This window comes from Vulpes vulpes, chromosome 1, assembly GCF_048418805.1.
Source record: "Vulpes vulpes isolate BD-2025 chromosome 1, VulVul3, whole genome shotgun sequence".
Lineage (NCBI taxonomy): Eukaryota > Metazoa > Chordata > Mammalia > Carnivora > Canidae > Vulpes > Vulpes vulpes.
In genome coordinates, this window is record NC_132780.1 from 132,161,167 (window position 1) to 132,185,232 (window position 24,066).

Here is a 24,066-nt window from a genome sequence, read left to right on the forward strand (position 1 = left end):
AAAAAAAAAGAAGGATAATGAGATAATACTATTACCAACTCTATACACATTATTACATTCAACAGGGCAGATGAAATGACTGACTCCTCAAAAGACACAACTAACAAAACTCACTCAAGAAGAAACAGATCAGAGGAAGAAGAGAAGGAAGAGGGGGAGGAAAAAGGAGAAGAAGGAACAGATTATCCAGAGTATCTATTTTAAAAATTGAATTTGTAATTTAAAATCTTCCAAAAAAAAGTAAGTCTCCCAGCCCAGATAGCTCCATTAGCAAATTTAACCAAGCATTTAAAGAAGACATACCTATCTCTTCCAGAATATAGAACAGGGAACACTTCCCAACCTATTTCATGAAGCCAGCATTACCTTTACTATAGATAGTAAAGGAAAAGGAAACTACAGACCAATATCCCTCATGAACGCAGATTTTTAGAAATCCTCAGAAAAATATTTGCAAATAGAATCAGCAATAAATCAATTGAATAATGTACCATAACAAAGTGAGGTATCCCAGGAATGCAAGGCTGGTTCAGTATTTGAAAAATCAATGAATATAGTCCACCATATTAATAGACTAAAGAAGAAAAATCATATGATCATATTAATTGAAACAGAAAAAAAAAATCATTTGACCAACTTCATCAATCTATAGTAAAAAGCTCTTGGCAAATTAGGAATAAAAAGAGGGATCCCTGGGTGGCGTAGTGGTTTGGCGCCTGCCTTTGGCCCAGGGCGTGATCCTGGAGACCCGGGATCGAATCCCACTTCGGGCTCCTGGTGCATAGAGCCTGTTTCTCCCTCTGCCTGTGTCTCTGCCTCTCTCTCTCTCTCTCTCTCTGTGACTATCATAAATAAATTAAAAAAAAATAGGAATAGAAAGGAATTTTCTTAATCTGATAAGGGACATCTACAAAAAACTTATAATTAACATCATACCTAATAATGAAGAACAGAATGCTTTTTTTCAAAATCAAGAGCAAGGCAAGGGTGTCTACTCCCATCACTCTTATTCAACATCATGCTGGAAGTCCTAGCCCATGCAGTGAAGCAAGCAAAAAGAGATAAGAGGTTGGAAAGGAGGAAATAAAATGGTCCTCACTTCCCTCCTTAACAGGATTGTCTTTATAGAAAATATGGAATCTATCCCAAAACTCCTAGAACTAACAAATGAGTTGAGCAAGTTTGCAGAATATAAGATCAATTCACAAAAATCAATTATTTTTCCATATACTAGTAATGAACACTTGGAGACCAAAATTTTAGAAAAAAGTTATCATTTATAATAGTTCCCTAAAATGAAATACTCACGTGTTAATATAGCAAAACATAAGCAGCATCTGTAGGCTGAAAACTACAAACGCAGATGAAAGAAAGCAAAGAAGACCTAAATAAATGGAGTGACATACCATGTTCATGAATTAGAAGACTCAAGGCAGTTTAATGTCAATTCTCTCCTATCATAATCCTGGAAATTTTTTGGCAGATACATGCAAGCTGATTCTAAAATTCATATGGAAAGACAATGAAACTAGAATAGCCAAAACAATTTTGATAAAAGAAAAAGTCAGATGAATCACATCACCCAATTTTAAGACCTAATAAAGCTGCAATAATAAAGGTAAGGTGGTAAGCAAAGGATAAACAACAAGGGAAATGGAACAGAACAGAAAGTGCAGAAGTAGACCCACATAAATGCAGCCAATTGATTTTTGCAAATGTACAAAGGCAATTCAAGGAGAAAGGGTAGCCTTTTTTTTTTAAGATTTTATTTATTTATTCATGAGAGACAGAGAGAGAGAGGCAGAGACATAGGCAGAGGGAGAAGCAGGGCCCCCACAAGGAGCCCGATGCAGGACTTGATCCCAGACCCCAGGATCATGCCCTGAGCCAAAGGCAGACGCTCAACCACTGAGCCACCCAGGCTTCGGTGGGTCTGCAGCCCCAGCCGAAGCCCACAGAGTTACCATCCAGTCTATTAAATAATTCTGTCGGGGAAGAAGCCGGCTTACGAGGGGCTGTGCTGACGGGCCTCTAAAATGTAATTGCTGTACTAAAGGGGATCAGAAAGTGGGGAGGTGAGCCCAGGGCAAGCCCAGGGCGAGCCCAGGTGAAAGGACAGCGGGGTCTCGGATGGTGACTGACAGGCTGGCATCGCACACTCCCGAACAGACGGACCACGGCTGCCGGTGGGGTGCCGGACCTGAGCTCCCTCACCTCCCATGGCCTGGCCGAGCTCTGGCTCCCTTGCAGCCTGCCATTCCGCTCCTCCTTCCCACCCCACATGCTCCTCCAGGCCAGTCACACCAGTCTAGACACCTTTCCAGAAGGTGCTCTGCTCTTCCTAGTCTATGCTCAACTTTAACCAAGGGGCTGTTCTCCCTTCACCAAGCAAACTCCCCCCACCTCTCAAAAGCCCTCCCAGATCCCCCCAGGCAGAGCCAGTGGTCCTTCTTTTGAGGAGTGGGACCCCTGAGGGAAAGATGGGGCTCCACTATGGTTCTGAAAAATGCAAAACTGCCATGTCTGCTGCATCTGCTGGATAATGATGTGACTGGATATTATTTTGGTGTCTTAAAAGCTCTTTTTTCTGATGATCTGCCTCCTTGCGTTTCTCCTTCCACCTTTCTCTCAGCTAAGTAGCCAGCTCTGGGCCTCACTCCCCTAGAAAGTAGGGTCTAATGAGGGCCAGAAACAGGGCCCCTTCGTTGTGCCCCCTTGTCTCGGTGTCTTCCTCTCACATCATTTAGAGCCAGAACCTCCTGCCTTCTGGCTGGCTTTCCCCCCTAAGCAAGATTTAGCTCTTGCCACCCTCCAGAACTCCTGATGCCCCTCCATACCAAGGCTTCCCTGTCTACGCAGCCACTCTCTTCCCTCCTCTCTCCTGCTGCAAACCCCTCTCTCCATTTCCCCCATTGAAAGGTCCAAGTTTCTGTGCTGAAAAATGAAGTCCCCCATTTCTCAGGACATCATCTCTGAAAAGCAAGCACAGCTCCAAAGCTCTGAGCTCCTTGATGATACACACATCTGTCGAGTACCTACTGTGCGCCAGGCACAGTGCTGGGAGCAAGAGATGCAGCAGCGAATCAGGCAGACGGGGTCCCCCTGCCCTGTGGAGCAGTTGACATTCTAGTGTGGAGAAACAAAATGCTCAATGAAACAAGAAAGTAGGGATGCCTGGGTGGCTCAGTGGTTGAGTGTCTGCCTTTGGCTCAGGTCATGATCCCAGGGACCTGGGATTGAGTCCCATATTGGGCTTGCTGTGGGAGCTTGCTATTCCCTCTGCCTGTCTCTGCCTCTCTCATGAATAAGCAAAGAATTTTTTTAAAAGGGAAAAAAAAGAAACAGGTAAGTAAACAAGACAATTGTAGAAAACATGACATGTGCTATGAAGAAAAGAGAACCCAAGTGATGAAACGGGTGGTGATGGGGCAGGGGAGGCTACATTGGATGTGGTGGTTAGGGGAAGCTATCTGGAGAGGTGACACCTGAGCTGAGACCCAGACTGGGAAGCAGCCCACTGCGTAAAGCTTTGCAGGAAAGAACTACCAAGGAAAGGACAGCGAGTGAAAAGGTCCTGAGGTGGGAGCATGGCTAGAGGGGGTTGGAGAGGCAGACCAAAGACTGGAGTTGCTGAAAGGTAGGGAGAGAAGGAGTGAGTGATTAGAGGTGAGCTTGATATTTTGATTCCTAAACCTTCATTGAATCAAGGCCATATCCCGGGGGTGTTTGGAGAGGGGGACCTTGAGTCTTATTGGTCAGGCCAGATGGGCTCTTCCTTCTCTTCCAGAATTCCCTTCTGGGGCCTACCAGGCTTTAAGGCTATTTATGGGATCACATAGATGCCTATTGGCTTCATTTCTATGTTGTGTATCTATCTGTCCTACTTATTCTCTGACCTTGACACACAAAGTGTCAAGGGTGGAGACCGGCTCCCATCTACCCACCCCTCTTTTCCCAAAGCAAGTCATCACCATCTTTGTGTAATCTTCTCCTGCCCGTGGCCTCTTCTCCCACATTCTTTCTGCTCAACCACGGACCCTGCTTTGAAGCCTGCATACAACCTTCTCTGAAGGGCCAGAGCTTCCCCTTTTATCACCACTGACTCTCCTCCAGACACCACCACCACCCCCACCACCCCCACCACCCCCACCCCCGTCCCAGGGAAGAACCAGCCAGAATGCTCCAGCTGCCCTAGTTTTATCCCTGCAGCTGCAGCGAACACATCGAGCTCTTCCTCAGCCTCTGGCCAGGCTCACTGAGCCTGTGGCCTGCGTATCAGAAGAGGCAGGGGCTGTAAATCCGAATCCCAACTCCCTCACCTCACCTCACTGGGAAAGGGCCTGGGGGTGGCAGCCTAGGTCACTTTGCTATGGTGACATTCCAGCATTTTCAACAGCAGAGCTCTTTTCTGGAATGAAATCAAGGTAGAAGTATGATGGGAAAAACAGATCAAAGTATTTTGCTGGTATAAGTGCACTTGATATGCTCACACGTTTGCCATATTCTTATTGTAATAAGAGAGAACAATTATAACAAGATCAGATAAGATGAGAACAAGTTTGTTTTGTTGAATATAAAATAAAAGTAAGGGCTTATGGATGATGGTTTCTGTCCTTGCTTCCAACTTGTTTCACATTTAGTGTTGTACGCAATTTATTCACGCAGAGAAGTAATTGCAAGTTAAAAGAGGCTTTTCTGTTTCTTCTATCATCCCTTCCTGCAATAATCTTCAATTAAACACAGGTGCAGGGGAATCTGTAGCCCCACTCAAAGCAAACTTTCTGGTGATTTCTTTTTTTTTTTAATAAAGATTTTTATTTATTTATTCATTCATTCATGAGAGACAGAGACATAGGCAGAGGGAGAAGCAGACTCCATGCATGAATCTCAATGTGGGACTCGATCCTGGGTCTCCAGGATCAGGCCCTGGGCTGAAGGTGGCACTAAACCGCTGAGCCACCCGGGCTGCCCCCCTTTCTGGTGATTTCAAATGGGCTAAAAGTCATGTAATCTAATTGCCAGCTTCTATCTGTTTTTAAATACTGGTTTACCATAAAATGGTATCAGAAATGAACTTGAGTCAAACATTTCTAGACTCTTCAGTGCCTCCAGAGTACCCAAGGCTCCATGTGCACATGCTTTGGAAGCTGTAGCTTCACAGCCACATCTCACTCAGCAATCCCTCCACCTGGGGCTCTGGACCCTGCCCCCAAAATCCAGCTGATTCTGTTTCCCAAAGTCTAACACAGAAGGCTTTGAAGCAGGGGGCCCCAGTAGAGCCCATCTTCTGCAGGAATTCCTCCAGAGTCCCCCAAACAGCTACTCTTCCAGTCTCTGCCTGAATACCTGAAGTGATGGAGAGCTCGCCTCCTTCTGAAGCTGCCTGGCCTGGTCCATGATGGGGCTGCTCTACTTGTTAAACATTGCTTCCTCTCTGAGCCTGTTTCCTTATCTACAGGATGGACATAATATTTATCAAGCCGGGCTGCTGTGAAGACCAAATAAGATGACACAGAGCTGACATACCAAATGTGCAACAATGCTTGTGTCCTTCTCTCCTCCCAGAGTACCCCCATTTTAGAGGGACAGACAGTCTTAAGCCTGCAGGGATAAGTGGGCAGGGGTGGGGTGGGGTGGGGAGTGTGCATCCCCCTGGGAGGTCCCTAAAGGAGGACTGCCTGGAGAGTCTGCCCACAAAGAAGACTGTAGCAAAGGAGACTGTGCACCCCCACCACCACCACCACCACCACCCCCACCCCCGTGAGCTTCGCCAACTCCACCCCGTCCCTGCCCCCTGCCCCCTCCGCCCACCGACCTCAGAGTCTCATCTGTCTTCCCTCCTGTCACCAGAGCTGGAGGCTTGTCAGGGAGGCAAGGGGATTAAATCCCAGGGCCAGCCTCGCCCCCACCAAGAAGCTGGCCCTACATTACCCACCTGCCCAGCTGTCTGCGGCCATCGATCGGCCCTGGCCTAAGTGACCTCTGATTGATGGGCAGCATGTTATTTACTAGATTCTGTCCCAAGCCAGCTGGGAAGAGGGGAGAGGGACCTAGTCAGAGCCCCTGTGTTCCTGAGGCAGAAAGAATCCTGGGGTGGGAGGGTATAGAGAGCAGGTGGCTGGGAGTACTCCCCTGGGAGTGAGGGGTCTTGGCCCAGCACAGCAGCATGATCTTGGCTGAGGTCTCTGGCCTTCCCTGTCTCTGGGCCTCAGTGTCCTCTATAAAAGGATCAGGTGCTGCTGGCAAGGTTCACAAACTTAGCAGCCCTCAGGGCAGCAGGTAATGACAAAGTAAAGAAGCGAGTTGGGGCTGCCAAGCTGCCAAAGGGGGCACCTTGCTCCCCCCATCTTGCCTGTCTCCCCCCACTGTCCCTGACCTAACTATAGCTGGGGAAGCTTCTTTGCCCTCCGCAGGTAAGCTGGCCCACCCCTTCTCTCCTCCTTCCTGCCATGGGCCTTCTTTCCAAGCCAGCCCCTGTACCTGCAGCAGGAAACCGCAAGAAAGTTCACCTTCTTGGAGAGATTTATATTTGAGAAGGGCTTTGACAGAGTGGAGGAACTGGGGTCATGGGGACAGGATTGCTGAGGGTCACCCCCCCTGCCCCCACAGCTCCTCCCCAGCCTCTTTGGAAGGTGAGCCTGGTGAGGACCACATGATCGCATTCTAGGGCAGTTAATCACTTGTGATGGAGGCTGCCTTGACCTATGGCTTATGCTGTTATCTGCTCAGGATCTTGACCAAAATGCAGGAGACAGGGCAGTTCTCAGTGCAGGATGGGCAGAGGAAGTACGAGGAGAGGCCACGATGGGCCCCATGGACTCAAAACCAGAGGACAGCACATTCTATGAGTAATGGGTGAGCAGAAAACCTCCCGGGGGCACAAGGGGAGTGGACCCAGCACAGGCAGGGGGCCCCAGCCAGGACTGGAGACACTCGATGAGTAGGCTCTGGCCCCAGGCCACATATATCCTTCAACAAACCTTTGATTAAGGTAACTTGAGTTTCTCTTTTCTTTGAAGCCAAAATACCTGAACTAGGACTTGAGCGGGAAGGTCATTCCCAGCCCTGAGCACAGTGTAGGCAAAGATACAAAGGCAAGACAGTTAAAAGAGGTGTTCCCAGCATAAGGATGGTGGGTGGTCCACCCAAGCTAGAAGAGAGTGAGGTACGGGGGCCACACGTATATCCATGTGTGCACAAATGTGCACCTGTCCCTACAAGGCTCAGAGATGCAGAAGATCAGAATGTCAAATGGGGTCAGAGGCCAGAAGAGTGGGCTGGGGCCAGATAACGGGACGGGTGGGGGGAGGTGGGGGAGGCATCAGAGCATCAGGAAGTACTGTGAGCACGTGGATGTGTGTCCTAGACAGAGCTGGCCCGGTGGAGAGAGGCTGGACACAGCTATGGCATGGGGAGCTGGGGGGTGGGGGCAGTGGGAGAGTCAGGATGAGAGCTGGCCATGCTGGGAGGACATTGCCAGAAGCCTGGCATTGGATTCCTATTTCCAACTTGGACAACCAAGGCAACTATAGGGCTATTGACCCAGGAAGAGAGCTCATCTTGGGTGGTTGGATTTGGGACCTGTGTTTTTAAGGCAAAACCAGACCAGGCAACTGGAGTTACTGATCAAGAGCCCAGGAGAGAAGTCAGTGGTTTAAAGATTTTATTTTTTATTTATTCATGATAGACATAGAGAGAGAGAGAGAGAGAGGCAGAGACACAGGCAGAGGGAGAAGCAGGCTCCATGCAGGGAGCCCGACGCGGAACTCGATCCCAGGACTCCAGGATCGCACCCTGGGCCAAAGGCAGGCACCAAACAGTTGAGCCACCCAGGGATCCCCGAAGTCAGTGGTTTAAAACAATTTCAGAGGCATTGGCACGCAGGGGTCCATGGGAGAGGAGAAGAGTTCTCCAAGAATAGACATTTGTGCCCATTAGGGCTCGTTACCCAATCACCGTCCAGTCTGAACCTAATTCCAATGTTTAGGATATTCTGCACACCAAGCATTCTGTGACATCAGCTGGGTGTCCTACGTATGAGTCATCGCAATTGGGGCACTGTCTTCCTGGAAGCTCTCTGAACCCACATCCTTTTGGGGTTTTGTGGAGGCTTCATTACAGGGATAGGATTGATGAAATCATGAGCCATTTATTTGGCCATTGGCTCAATCTCCCGGCTCCCCACCCTGGAGGTCTGGGGGTGGGACTGGAAATTCTAACCTTCTAATCCCAGGGTTGGTGCTCCTGGCAACCAGCCTAACGGGTTTAGGTGTGGTCTCCAAATTGCCTCATTAACATAACAAAAGTCACTGTTGCCTTCCAAAGGGAAACTCCAGAGTTTTAGGAGCCCTGTGCCAGTAATGGGAAGAACACCAGTAAAACAAACCTTCCCAATCAACCTCCCTTGCAGCTGGTGCTGGCCACATAACATCTGCAGGCAGCTGGGTCAGCCCTCCAGACTTCTTGTTATGTGAGAAAAAACGAAAGGTGGCCGGCAGTCCAATCTTCCTTGCTTGCTGCTGCAGCTGCACACATTCCCGACAGATTCAGGGATGCAGGGAGGCCCCTGGGACATTAGGCAGGGGTGGGGGAGTGGGGGGGGGGTGGAAAGTTAGCAAAAGCCCTGGAGCTGTGGGGAGGCCAGCAGAGTGGATGGGTGCGGACCCCAGCTTGGAGGCCTGGCAGTGGGCGGGGTGTGGACAGGGTGTGGGCTTGCTGAATGGCCCAATCCTGGTCAGGGTATCCAGGAGCCCCTCTGCCTGGGGTCAGAGGGAGGGAACCACGCGGAGACGGGAGGGGGAGGTGGGAGGGTGGGGGGGTGTTCAGCTGCATCTGACCATGCAGTGTGCATGTGCACACAGCACCCTAGGAGGGAGGAGTCCCTAAAGGCTTGAGTGTGGTCTGGGGAAAACAGCTCAAATTGCTGGTCAGTTGCTTTGGTCTCGGTTAACCTCCCACGTGGTTTTCTGGGGCTCTTCTTGCTGTTTTGGAGATTCCTCAGGTCTGCAAGCCTTCTTGCTCCACTATAGATCCCAACAGTTAAAACCAGACATAGGTGGGACTCCTTAACTCATGCTCTAGCCCATTGTGTGTATGTCTGATGGTGCTTTCTTGAAGTGTTGATAAAGATGGTTTGTAATGCCTGGAACTTCCCAACAGCCAGATCAGGGAAGGCCAACAGAAAGCCTAGAAGAGCACATCCCACACGTCCCCTCCCCTGCCCAGGATCACATACTGAACACACACCAATCACACACCCTCTGCCTGCTGCTCTCTTGCACATACTCCCCTGAACCTCTCCTTTTAAACTCTAGGCATCCACCTGGGAGGTAGAGGGGTCAGTTGTTAATGCTTGGGCCTGCTACCACCCCCTGCTGTCAACACCCAAAATAAATTTCTCCCTTTCTCCCTTCCAAAGCCCCTTCTCTTGAGTTACTGGCTTCATTTACAACAAGTGAGTTTATCCAAGTTTGTTTGGCAATGGGGTTGGCAAACCCAGCCAGGAGCTTGCTTTCGATTTTTCCAGACCCCTCTGGATTCCCCAGGCCAGAGCAGTTGTCTGCAGCAGCACACAGGGGCTTACCTGTTTCTTTCCTGAGTCAGCGGCTATTATATATGGATTGGGAACATTCGTATCAGCCTCTGTTCTAGCAACCTGGACAGACTCCTGTCAGCCACAGGTAGTTGATTTTTAGGGTCACCTCCTTCTGGAAGCCCTCCTGGCTTGCCCTTCTACCTTACAGCAGTCAGTCCATCTGCCTCCCACATTAGCCCTCACCCTACTGGGTATAACTCTGCTTCTTCCCACCCCACATGTACTGGACCACTAGTTCTCAGACCTTTTGTCGTCAGGGCCCCTTTACACTCTTAAAAATTATTTAAGGCCCCCAAAGAGCTTTTGTTTATGTAGGTTTATCAATATTTTACTACATTTGAAATTAAAACTGAGAAAATTATAAATATTCATTTATTAACTCATTTCAAGATAAAAATGATAAACTCAGTACATGTTAATATAAGTAATACATTTTTGTGAAAGATGACTATTTGGGGGAAAGAGAGAACAAAATTGTTCACATTTTCGCAAATCTCTTTAAATGTCTGGCTTAATAGGGGTGCCTATTAACAGTGGTTCAGTCCATTAAGCGCCTGCCTTTGGCTTGGGTCATGATCGCAGGGTCCTGGGATGGAGCTCTGCATGGGGCTTTCTGCTCAGCAGGGAGCCTCTTCTCCCTCTGCCTTTGCCACTCCCCCTGCTAGTGCTCACTCACTCTCCTCAGATAAATAAATAAAATCTTTTTAAAAAAATAAAAATAAATGGCTAAATAGAAGACAGCTAGATCCTTGTATGTGCTTCTACATTCCATCTCCTGCCACATGCCGTTTTGGTTGAAGTAGATAAAGAAAGTCTGGTCTCACCCAGATAAGAAGCTGAGAAAGGGAGAATTCTAGTAGCTTCTTCCATTACTATGGATGGACATTCTTCTTTGATATTACACCAAACCTCAACATATTGTAGATTCTGGGTTTGGGGCATGTGTGTTGGGGGGTGCGGGGTGTGTGTGTGTTTAATTTAGTAGAATCCATGTCTAACATGGAACTTGAACTCATGACCTTAAGATCAAGAATTGCATGCTCTGGGAGCCTGGGTGGTTCAGTGTTGAGCATCTTTCTGCCTTTGGCTCAGGTCATGATCCCGGGGTCCTGGGATCGGGTCCCTCATCAGGCTCACCTCACTATGGGGACCTGCTTCTCCCTCTGCCTATGTCTCTGCCTCTCTCTCTGTGTCTCATGAATGAATAAATAAAATCTTAAAAAAAAAAAAAAAAGAGTTGCACACTCTACTGACTGAGCCAGCCAGGTGCCCCCACATGTTGTAGATTCTTTAGGGTGAGTTGAAGTCTGGAATCTGAAACCTTACCAACAAACTTTTCATACTCTGTTACATTAAAATCCATTGGTCTGTCTCATACTTTGAGTGGATCTTTTACTCATATAAGATTTTGTAACACCACGTATTGGTCATTCAGAAATAAGGTCTTTAGGTATTAGGAAGGTGTCCAGCTCCCGGTTGCAGACAAAAGTGGTCCAAAATTCAAACTTTTGCTTGAAAGCTCTGATTTTATCATTGGCAATAAATACTAACAGTTGTTTTCCTTGGGGCGGTATGCTCACTTCATTCATTTTCAAGAAAATGTATGTCAAAATCCAAGAAAAATGATGAGTTTTCCATAGTTGGGGTGTTTTGTTTTGTTTTGTTTTGGTCCCAAGTAAAAATGGTGCTTTGTGAGAAATGGCTGCTCTAGCTTACAACTCAAACCATCACAGAAGTGCGATTCTTTGAAACGATGTCTGTGCTTCAGGATGCTGTGGAAATGCTTTATATGTATTTCCCACATTATTACCAGAAAATGAAAAGGATGTGTACTCAAGAATAGAGTTTTAATAAAGCTAATGATTTTTATTGGCAAATCAAGGACTCTTCGTGAAACTGGTGATGGAGTTCAGGGCAGGCCACCCCCAAATATGCCGTTTTGACATATCGATTGTTTTGAATTACAGTTACTTGGGAAACAGCCTCACTGATCTCCACAATTCCCTCTGGCTTGCCAGCGCCGAGGTGGCTGGGCCGTCACCAAGGCTGCCCAGACCCGGCATGTATGCCAACGGCCTCCGGGAGGTACATCGTCCGCTGACAGAATCAGTTAACACACAGCCGCCTCTCCACTGTTTGCTGAGGCCCCTGGAGGCCCCCTGCTCATTTTCTCCCCCTCCCAGAATCCCAGAAAAGTAAATACCTACCCAGAGATGCTTCAGTGGGTAAACAAGCTAGAGTTTGCTCTCCAAATTGCACCTGACCCCACCTCCAAAGGCTACCCTGAGGGCTGACAGGTTTCTCTGTAATTCATTGCCCTGGTTTCTGTGTCACCCACTGCCTCCCCGCCCCCACCTGTGTGGCCTGCTGTCGGGGCAGGAGCAGGGCGGGGGTGCTCTGGGGTGGTGGGAAAGGCCTCCCTGAGGGGCCGGTTGCTGCACAAGCTCCTCAGGGCACTCAAGTCTGAATGGGGACATTCACAAACTCAAAAGGAGTGGGCAGGCCTGAGGGAGAGTGCAGGGGACAGATGTGACCTGCAGCCATCCACGACCAGGGACTCTCTGACAAAGAGTGCTTCACCCAGGAGCCAACCCCCAAGGTCCTGGCCCCCTGGATCTCTGCTGGTTCTCTCATGGTGTGCACCAGGGGTCATCTTCCCGAGGCTGCCCACATCCCTCTGCCCTGCTCTAAAATGCTCTTCACTCCGTCCCCAACTTTTTGTCATCCTGGCTTCTTCAGATCTCTGTCCCTTGCCATGCTCATGTCCACATCACTCCCTGCTCTTCCCTCCTCATCCCCACCCCACTCTAAGGAGCCCCCGTGGCTCCCCCTTTCCCCACCCCTGGGTCCCTCTGTGTCAGTCAACAGAAGCGCTGATTACTCGGGTCAGCATGGCAGCACTGAGTAAAGTCCTGGAGGGCCTGGCCCGAGGGGTCCCTGCCCTGGAGAGCCTCAGAGCCACACAAGAGGTCACACATAACATGTCTCTGTGCCCCATACACACTTTACAGGTTCAGAACCCATGTGGGTGAGGCTAAGTTTTGCCCATGGTGATGCTCCTTGGCAAGTGGCTGAGCTGGATGGACTCTAGGCCTGTCCCCTGACTTTGGAAAGGATATAACCACAGAGATACAGAACACCTTGGCCTGGAATCCAACCCTTGAAAGTGTCTGTTAACATCTCTGAGGCTCAGTTTCTTCATCTGTAAAAGGGAAATAAACAATCCCTGCCTCAGGAGATGTTAAGGACATCTGTCACCTACTAGGCATTGAGAAAGCACTAGCTCTAGGGGTGCCTGGGTGGCTCAGTTGGTTAACATCCAACTCTTGATGTTGGTTCAGGTCATGATCTCAGGCTCTTGAGATCAAGCCCCATGTCAGGCTCCAGGCTGGGTGTACAGTCTGCTTAAAATTCTCTCTCTCTCTCTCTGCACCCCTCACCCCCCTATCCACGCGCAGGGATGCACACTCTTTCTCTCAAAAAAAGCAGTAGCTGTAATTAGTACTACTACTGAGTTATTATTGCTGTCAGGCTAGCAATAGTCCCAAACCCAAGAGTGACTTTTAAGGAATAGTTGTGTCAGATAAACAGCCCCTGAGATGGCCACCTGCTATGACTCGGTTGCAGGAGTGGGCGGGGGTGTGGAACGGTGACAGCCGGGATCAGACGCCGAAGGCCGAGAGGGCAGCAGGCACAGAATCCAACAGCTGCGAGTGACGATGGCCTAAGAAGATTAAAATTTGGTGTGTGAACATCTCCTGGACCTCAGCAAGAGGGCAGGAGTCTGGCTGATAACCTGCTGCAGTGCCGGATAAGGAGAGCTCGCCTCCAAATCCCCAGGCCCGAAGAGGAGGGCCCTGGAGGCTGAGAGGCTGTCTGGGGATAGAAATGGTGACTCGGAGCCAGCCCACGAGCACAGGCTGGGAGCTGGTCCAGCCCCAAGATGTGGTGCTGGGAGGTCCCCTACATTGGGAAGGCTTTGCTGCAGGCTGGAGGGGCCCCTGCCCAGCGTATAGGCAGGTGTCAGAGGGTTCACCACAGCATGGGCCAGAGCGGTACCTACATCTCCTGAAAGGCACAATGTCCTGTGGTTACCACAAATGTGAGGCTCAATGGCCAGGCTTTGTGTTCAGAAACGGCGCTAACACAGAATGTTGGGAGGATGGGAGCTGGCTCACAGATCTGTGATGTTGGCTGGCTCCAGTTTTTACGTGCAGAGAAATACATTTCTATCTTGTTTTAAGCCCCTGGTAGTTCGGGTCTCTGCTGTGTGACACCAATCCGCAGTTGTCACTAATAGAACCAGCTGCAGCGCCACCATGGCTCTGTTGGGACGGGAAGGGCAGAGGACAGTCTCTACAGCAGAGTCTCTTTTTATTTGTTTTCTGTTTACTCTTATGTTACAATTTGCTTTTTTGGATGGGTAATATGTGCACATAATACCACATTTAAAAAGCACAAAAGTTTGTCATTAAGAATAGATTTGGGTGTAAAAGAGACTGTCGGTTGGTAGTGGCTGAAACCAGGTGGATGTTTCTCTCTCACCTGTAAGTCTGGAGCAAGCAATCCAGAGCATTTCTGCTTCCTGAAGAGCAAAAGGATCCAGGCTCCTTCCAGCCTACTGATCCTCCACCCCTGGGTGGGTCCCCTTCTCTGTGGTCCAACATGGTGGTCATGAGAGCGGTGTCCCATGCAACAGGAAAGAGGCCAGAGCGAGCCAAGGACACACTAGCTGTCTTTTAAGGATGATTTTTACAAGCAGCTGCATGATGCCTCTACTTACACTCCATAGATAAGAACTTAATCACATAACCACACCAAGCTGCTGGAAAGACCAGGCAATGTAGTCTTCTCCGGGCAGCCATGTGTGCAAGCGGAGAATGGATGCTGGTGAACATCAGTCATACAAAGAGGTGCAGTGAAGAGTCTCTGGCAGAGATTCTCTGGGAAGGGACACCAGGGAACTTTCTGGGGTGATGTCATGTTCTGTATCTTGATGGAAGTTGGATTACACAGGTGTATACATTCTTCAGAGCTCTAGAAATGCTTCACTCAAGATTTGTGCATTTTGTTTTATATAAATATCTCCAAACATTAAAAAAACAACAACTTGTAAACAAATACTGAACTCTAGTTAATGATGCACACCCGGCAGTGCTTAGGGGTGGAGTATACTGGTTCTTGCAACTACTTTGAAATGTACCAAAAAAATAAGATGGCTGGAGACATGTGGGATAAAGTAAATCTAGCAGAATGTTAATTGTAGAACACAGGTGGTAGATAGATGGGCGTTCTCTATTTGATTCTTTCAATCTTGCTGTATGCTTGAAAATTATGATAAAATATTGGGGGGAAAAGTCCCCCTTACACCCCTCTATCCTCAAGCCACCAAATCTTCCTACCACCTTCTCTTGGATCCCACTGGCAACAGCCTAGACAGGTGCTAATGTACCATCTACACAGCAGTCTGTCTTATCCAATTCCAGCCTGGTGTGTGGGCTGTTTGTTCCTGGGTGAAGAGAAACCCCTCCCGGGAGCTACTGACCACTGAGCTGGCCCAGGCAATCCAAAAAGGTGGCCCCCCTAGAGACTCCCCCTCATCCCCTCAAATCCCTGTGGCTTTCTGGCTGCCCTCCAGCCTCTGTCCCACCCCCGACCTGTTCCCAGGAGTCCTATCAGCTCTGGTCCTCTCCCTCTCTCAGCCCCCTCTCGGGTTATCACCACCTCCCTCTTCAAGAGCCTTCCTGCCACCACAAGGCCTTGTAAAATCTAGGTAATTCCTTCCCAGTACCACCAATAACCCCTCCTGCACCCTCCCCGCCCCCAACTTCCCCAACAAAAGAGGATGAATCCTCTTTTGCTTCCTGGGTCTCTTGGTCCAGATCTCTCCTTCAGCCTCTTGGCCCCTGGGGTTCCCTGCCCTGCTTTCTAGCTGGTCATCCCAGGGACCCACTGCACAGAGGAGAGCCTCTGCTTGGGGCTCTGGAAGGGTTCCTCAGTGATGAGGGAACAGAGGACTAGCTGAGGACAAAACACAGCCCGGGGCAGCACATTGACAAGTTCTTGAAACAGGCAGAGGGACCTTCCTCTACGGACTCAGCTGCCCCGATGTTCATACTTAGCTAAGGACTAAAGGCAATCTCAGCCCGACCCCCAGGATCCTGTAAGCCTACTTTAACATATAAAAATTCCTTTAGAAATTTCCTTTATCTCTAAACCCCATCTCTATACATGTTGGCAACCATCTCCCAAGCACATGGCCCACTCATACACATCTGAAGGGTCTCATGACTCAGGATTTATTAGACTAATAAGTGACCTTTTCCCAACAACAGCTGGCCCCCTCAAGGTCTTGGAAACCTTGCTTCCAAAATCCCTTAGGCACTTATCCTATCCCTAACCACCTCCCAACTCCCAGGACTATAATCAGTCACCTCTCATGGGCTCGGGGCAGCAGCTCTTCCTGCCCATTTCTGTCCCCCTGCTTTAATAAAACCACCATTTTGCACCAAAGACGTCTCAAGAATTCTTTCTTGGTCGTCGGCTCCAGACCTCACCTATATTGCAAAACTTCATCACTCAGGGAGGTGCCATTCAGGTGAGATCTTGAAAGAAGACCAGGCTGAGTGGATGGCACCAGTAAAGGCTGGAAGTGCAGGGAAGGGCAGGTTCAATCAGAGAACAGAGATGAGGCCAGCCCTGCCATGGTGATGCCTATAGGCCGAGGAGGGAGAAACAGAGGGACCCAAGGCCCCAGAGTGTGAGGCCAGGGCCTTGAGGCCATGCAAAGGAATGGGAGCTTGCTCAGGCAGGGAGGGCAGTTATGGGGTGGCATCTACCTCCTCAGAAGCTGAAGAGGACAGAGCCACCCCAGGGCCCCAGAGCCCCAGGCCTTCAGGGAGTGGTGGGACGTGGGGATAGGGGGGCGCAGAGGAAAAGGCACTTTGACTTCTGAAGGAAGGGCTTTGCCGAATTCCCCTCCATGGGGGGCGTGGCAACCTCAGGCTGCCTCCCTGTGAGGCTGGAAAGACCTGTTCTTCATGACTTTCCTAACAAGACCCTCAAGCCCTGGGCCTGGAGACCCAACCAGGTATTGATCCTCCCCCAGGGTTTGAAGAAAAGCCTCACTCCAGCTTGGGGTGGCTGAGGGCACTGCTGCGAAATCCCAGCCCCCTACCTCCCTTTCCCTCCTCCTCCCACCCCACCAGCTCCCCCTACCCTTACCCAGCTCCCAGCTCCAGCCTCTGCTCTTCACCCCGGAACCCCTCCCCCAGGAAGCCCTACCTGACCCTCCCCACACACACCACCACCGGGGAGTGGGAGTGGGAGCCCTTTCTCCATGTGCTGTTCTGTGTGAGCTTTGCTCCACCTCCACACCCACCTCTGTGTGTTGCAGCTCCTAGTTTAAGACAGGGCCCTGGGATCCCTGGGGGGCTCAGCGGGTTAGCATCTGCCTTCTGCCCAGGGCGTGATCCTGGAGTCCCAGGATCGAATCCCTGCAGGGAGCCTGCTTCTCCCTCTGCCTGTGTCTCTGCCTCTCTCTCTGCCTCTCTCTCTCTCTCTCTCTCTCTCTCTCTCTCCTGTGTGTGTGTCTCTCATGAATAAATAAATAAAATCTTAAAAAAAAAAAAAGGCAGGGCCCCATTAGCTGTTAGCAAGTTGGTGTGTGTGTGGCAGGTGTGGGGGGAGCGGTTTTTCCAGCTTCTGGGTGGCCATCTTTCCTACTGTGCCCTAAATTCACTGGTAGCTATTCAGCCATCAATTCAGGTTTGCACCCTGCTGGTAAAATGGTCTATCTCTATGCTTCCTTTAAAAGAGGACACAGCTGGGGTGCCTGGGTGGCTCAGTCGGTTAAGTGCCTGCCTTAGGCTCAGGTCATGATCCTGGGTCCTGGGGTGGAGAGTCCACATTGGGCTCCCTGGTCGGTGGGGAGTCTGCTTCCCCATCTCCCTCTGCTCCTCCCCCTGCTTGTGCTCTCTCTCTCTCTCTCAAATAAATAAAATCTTTTAAAAAATAAAATAAAAGAGGACACAGCTGTCACAAGTAGGATGTAAAGATATGGATGGGACAAGTGGTTGGAGTTCAGTTTCTCGGTGCTAGATTGGAGTGGGGGGCAAATCCTGGAACTCACAACCTACAGATATGACTGATCTAGAGAGACGATGGCGGCGTGTTACTACTCCACGTTTCCTTATAAGGAGAGGGGGAGAAACACAGCGGCATATTATGAGCAAGAGATAAGATAGTGGCAAGACTCAGGGAAGTTAGGGCTCAGCACCAAGGTTATGGGCGTGTTTGTTACTACAGCATGACTGCACCTATCCTGACAATTGTGGGATCAGATAGGAGAGCAGCCTCTGTCTCCCCTTTATACAAAGAGAGGTGGTCACAGAGACACAGGGCAGCGTCTTCAGCCTCACAGCACTCCCCAATCAATCATTCAATGAGTATTTACTGAGCATATACTGTGTCAGGCATGTTCTAGGCACTGAGAATGCTAAGTAACAAACAAGAGTTGAAAGTCCCTGCCCTCATGGAACTTACAGTCCAATAGGGAAGACATGGACAATTAAAAAAAAAAAAAAAAACAGATACATATCATGTTTTTATAGCACTCATGAAGGAAGAAAAAGCAACACCAGAAGATGGAGGCCTGGGGAGTGTGTGCTATTTTAGATGGAATAGTCAGGGGTGCCTTTCTGAGGAGACAACATGTGAGCAGAGGCTAGAAGGAAGTGGAAGAGTGTACTGCATGGTTATCTGGGGAAAGATGGGTCCAGGCAGCCATGATAGCAGGTACAAAGGTCCTGAGGTCTGCTTAGCACTTGGTATGCATCCTGGAAGCTGAAGCTGGGACCAAGACCTAGCTCATTCGCTCTCACGCTCAGTCTCCAGCAGCTAGGAAGGACAATATTGGACCAGGTTCAAGAGAAGCAAGTCAGGCAGGCTGCCCTGAGACCTCCTTCCTTTGAATCCCCCAAACCCCAGCTCTGGATGCCCCCTGCCAGCCCTGGCTGCCCTCCCTACGTAACAGGTAGCCACATAAGCTGCTTCATGCCAGGAATCCAGAGCATGCCTTATTTGCAAATGCCATAACGTCTGACTACCTATCATGACTCTCCCCAACCTGGATGCGATGAGCCGGGAACCAGACAGGGGCAAGTCCTATCCTTGCCCACCCTTACTTAGGCAGCCTCTTTAGTGTACAGGTGTGGGAGGAAGGAGGAAACCTTGTTGGTATATGTCCCACCCCCAACCCCTGAGAGCAACTAGCAAATGAGGGCCCTGCAGAGAGCTTGGAGCTTGTGGCTATAGGCCCAGTGGAAGGTTACAAGGTTATCTGGAATGCCCCAGGTGCTTCTAAATGATGCTACTTTGAGGCCAGTGAAGCTGTATTCCAAGCAGGCCATCAGGGCTGAGCCATGAGGTCATAGGGCCAGGCTGCCTGGGCTTGAGTCCCACCTTTGTCCCTCACTAGCTGTCCACCTTGGGTGGGTTAATTACCCTATAGGTACCTCTCCCCTATAAACTGGGGATGGTAACAACAGGGTTAGTGCAGAGCTAAATGAGATAATACGTAGCCCATGACAAGTGCTATGAAAATGTTTTTTAAATAAAAAGGAAAGTGCTTAGTAAAGTGTATTTTAAAATCAGTCTCTTCCATGTAATTGTATTTAAAATGTTGAGTAAGAAAAGAGTTTGCCCCCTTTAAGAATAATCTGGGGAGAAACTGCTTCTGTCAGCACAAAGTCAGTGATTAGGAACCAAAGCAAGAGTTGCCAGTGGTTTAATTAGTTCTTCTCAGCATTAAAGCCAAACCCTCAGGTCTGCACAGGTGGGTCTGCTGGAGTGGTGGCAGCTTGGGGAGAGCCAGCACTCCCCGGTTTGAGGGCACCTGCTGGCAGTGACCTGCCACCTGAGCCTCAGCCAGCAGGCAGAACTGAGCTGTTAGAGCCCAGGGCCTGTGGTCCAGAAGCTCAGCTATAGGCATCTGACCCTCAACAGCCAAGGAGGCCAAATGTGAGGGGGACTGTAGGTGTCCGGGCTTGGAAGCTGGGTGATAGAATAAAATATAAGTGTATCAAGAGAATGGAAAGTCTAGTGATAACAAGAGGAGTATGTCAACAAGCCACCAGGGCCTGGCCTGCATTATCTGTTCAAACTTTCTGGACAGATGTCATCTTTCTTTTTCCAGCTCTTTGATTACAAAGGCACTTTCAGTTTGCGCTTAATAGGAAAAAAAGCATGACTGGAGGGAGGTGGGCCTGAGCCTGGTCCTTTCTAGTTCTATGCCCACACTGGTGGCATCAGTCTTCCCTTGAGGCCAAAACAAGCACCAATATTATTTACTCAGCATCTACTGAGTGCCCTGCAATGTATATTTTTCACTCTTCACAACTGCTGCTCCACAGTCAGGCACACTCCCATTGCCATCTCACAGATAGAAAGACGCTGTAAATGGCTGCTCTGCAATATTGCCCACAGAGCAGGTTTTCCTCAAGAGTGGTGTTCAGAGGGGATCCCTGGGTGGCTCAGCAGTTTAGCGTCTGCCTTCGGCCCAGGGCGTGATCCTGGGGTCCCGGGATCGAGTCCCACATCGGGCTCCCTGCATGGAGCCTGCTTCTTCCTCTGCCTGTTTCTCTGCCCCCCAACCCCCTTTCTCTGTGTCTCTTATGAATAAATAAATAAAATCTTTTTAGAAAAAAAAAAAGAGTGGTGTTAGTGATCAGGACGGTAGCCAGGGTCCCGGCTGCCCATTTCTCTCCTTAGATCTCTCCACATATCCCTTTCCTTCTCTCAGGGCCTCATCCCTGGGTGTCCCTCGGAGGCACTGCAGCCAGGCACTGAACTTCCTTTGAGCAACAGCAGTCACAGGGATGGAAGCTAATTCCCACCAAGTGCCAGGATGCAGTGGAATTTAAGAGAAGTCAGGATGCTAGAAGAAATTAAGGAAGATATTCATAAATGGAGAGATACACCATGTTCCTGGACTGGAAGTCTCCATATGGGTACTGTCAATTCTTCCCAAAATGATTTGTAGATTCAGCACAAGCCGAGTCAAAGGCCCAGGAGGTTTCTATGGAAATCGACAAGCCTATTGTAAAATGTATATGAAAATGCAAAAGACCTAAGATAACCAAGAGAATCATGAAGAAGAGCAAAGATGAACAGCTTACACAACCCGGTTTTAAAGTTTTCTATAAAGCTATGGCTATTAAGACACTGTGATATTCGTTTAAGGGTAGACAAATAGACTAATATAATAGAGAGAATCCCAAAATAGATCCACTGATTTATAACAAGGGCACTGAGACATGACCCCAAAGTATGCCACTTTGGCATGAAGATTTTGGCATGAATCCAAAATTCATATATATATATATATATATATATATATATATATATATATATATGATTTTTTTTATTTATTTGAGAGAGAATGAACAAGAAAGAGAGCATGAGCAAGGGGAGAGGCAGAGGGAGAAACAGACTCCCCACTGAGCAGGGAGCCTGATATAGGACTCTGGGATTATGACCTGAGCCAAAGGCAGCCACCTAACCAACTGAGCCACCCAGGCATCCCTGGCATGTAGATTATATTGAATTGAAGGCAATTAAGACACAGCAGACTCAAGAAAAACTTTTACTTCTCCCTTAACTACTGGAAAGGATTTGATAGGGAGCGTGAGTCACAGAGCTATTACCAGAGATAACTTTTATCTGAAGGACCTACCTCTATGTCAGGGTAAACATCTAATCACCAAATATCTGCTTTCCTTATTACCCTGTGAATTAACCTTCTCCCCTTCAAAGCCCCGGGTTCCTAAACCATTCCTAAGCACAGGACAGAATCTTAACCTCAACTGCCCAACTTGCCCTTGGGTCTCATATTTTTATAGGCCTCCCACATGTACACATTTTTTAAAGATTTTATTTGTGTATTTATTTATTTGAGAGAGAGAGAGTGAAAGCATGAGTGGGGGTGGGAGGGGCAGAAGGAGAAGGAGAAGCAGACTCCCCACTGAGCAGGGAGCCAGATGTGGGGCTCAAACCCAGGACCCCAGGATCATGACCTGAGCTGAAGACAGGTGGTTAATTGACTAAGCCACCCAGACCTCCCAATTTGTTTTTCTCTTATTAATCTGTCTTACATCAATTTAATTACTAGACCAGCCAAAGAACTTACAAGGATAGAAGGAAAATTTTTCCTCCTCAATTACAATTCAGTGGAGAAAGGATTGTTTTCAATAAGTGGTGCTGGACCAGTTGGCTTATTTGGATCATATAGGGGGATAAAGGCTTGACTCCTACCTCATACTATAAACAATAATTAATCTGAAATGGATCAGAGATCTAAATGTGAATGGCGAAACAATAAAGCTTCTAGGTAAAAATATGAGAATATTTGCATGACCTTGGGATAGGCAAACATTTCTTACACATAACACAAAAAACAATGGGGTTCATTGAAATTTGAAACATCTGTTCATCAAAAGACAACCATTAGGGGGCCCCTGGGTGGCTCAGTTGGTTAAGCAATGAACTCTTGGTTTCAGCTCAGGTCATAATCTCATGGGTCAGACTCTGCATGCAGTGGGGAGTCTTCTTGAGATTTTCTCCTTCTGCCCCACTTGCTCCCTCTCACCTCTCTCTTTCTCTCTAAAATAAATAAATAAATCTCTCCACTTTACTGGTAGAAAAACTGAGACCCAGAGAAGGCAACTAGCTTACTCAAGAGTGAAGCCAGGACTCAAAGCCAGGACCTCAACTTCATCAGGACCTCAACTTCATCAATTAAATATCTATTTCACTCAGGCCAGCAACTCCCCAGTCCTCTACTGGAAACCGCTGAGAGCTTGAGACCCTTCTGCCCATCTCAACATCTTTGTCCCTCCAAATAGCCTCGTCCCATGATAGGCACCAGAGGGAAGAAAAGGGCTAGAGAGGGGGCAACTGGGGACAGAGGGGGGACTCACCTAGTTTTTGATGAGAGGGGCTGGGTGTATATGTGCCTGCTTGTGTGTGTGTTGGGGCTGATCTTCCTGTTGAGGCAAGGCCTGAAGGGCTCGCTTGCTGAGTGGAAAGCCTGGGGGTGCTCTGGCCAGCCTGGGGAGATCCTGAGACCTGAAAACCCTCCTAAAGCCTTCAAAGGCATTTTTTTTCCAAAAGGGAAACTGGGCTGTTGCCACGTCAGGCTGAGCCACACAAAATCAATGGTGCTTGCTAATGAGGAGCCACTGTCTGTACGAGTGTTGATCTGAGCACCCCAGATCCCTCCAGTTCCATATGTGTTTTGTCCAAAACCCAGGCCAGCCCCATTATCCTGCTTCCCAGTCCCACTCGTCCACTAAGGGTCCCTCTGGAGATCAGAGCAGAGGCAAGAGACGTCAGAGGCAGCAAGAGGGCTTGTAGGTGGAAATGAGGGAACACAGGAGCTGAGGGCTGGGGAGGCCAGAGGCCAGCGAGTGGCCATGGACTGGTAACAAGAGGTGACCTCCGTGCCCATACAGGTGTTCTAATCCCCAAAGACTAAACACAGAAGGAAATCATGAGAGACTTTCTTGCAGGAGGCTGGGTGGTGCGGGGCTGGGGCTGTTCTCAGAGGAGGGACAGGGCTGGGATCAGGGCCTTCCTCTCACATAAAAACATGGCCTAAGGTTTGAAGAACAAAAGCTGACACTTCTTGAAGACTCAGTGTGCCACCCCTCTTCTAAGACTTCCTATATCTAGATCAGTGAATCCCTACAGCAGCGCTATGAGATCAATACAATTATTCTCTTCCTTTCCCAGATGAGCTAACACTGGCACAGAGATGCTAACTAGCATTCCCAAGACCACACAGCAGTAAGTGGGGAAGACAGGAGTCAGACCCACGCAGCCAGGCTGGCCTGTTCTCCAATATCCACCGTGGTAGGATGTAGGGGTCCCTCTCTCAACACTGAGCAGCCCATGCCCATGCATATTAAAGTGCACACCACTGCCACTGTCGGGCAGGCATCCAGCCACAGTGTGCAGCACACAGAGCTCCTGCCATTACACAGATCCCAGTCTAGGGGGCTCCCCAATGCTGCTGTGGGGGGTCTCCCATCCGCATGTAAATATATGCCTAGGGTGTCTCACCAGAGCAGCTCAGGGTTGAAAATATATTTATCTGCTGTCACAAGCACGATTCCTTCTCATCCTCAGCCTCACCCCAATCTTGCAGGAGGAAATGAATGAGGACCAGAAGGGGAAGAGATCTGCCTAAAGTCTGGAAGCCAGAGGGGCAAGCAGAAATGTGAACCCCACACACAATGGATGCGGTCTCGCAGAGGCAAGGCTGTCGGCTTCCTCGGGCTAGGCAGTGATCACAGCTGGCTGAACAGGTGGTGGTGGGTTGAAAGCAAGTTTTGGGGTGCGGTTCAATCGGTGAACCAGCCGCCTCTCTCAGACACCCCCCCCCCCAAGGAAGAGCCTGCGTGGTGGGTGCA

General features: G+C 49.1%; 1 protein-coding gene across 1 annotated transcript in view; it reads right to left on the reverse strand.

The window, feature by feature from the left end:
- Positions 1–24,066, reverse strand: part of GRM4 (glutamate metabotropic receptor 4) — a 177,397-nt gene that overhangs the window by 19,676 nt on the left and 133,655 nt on the right. The window lies entirely within an intron of this gene.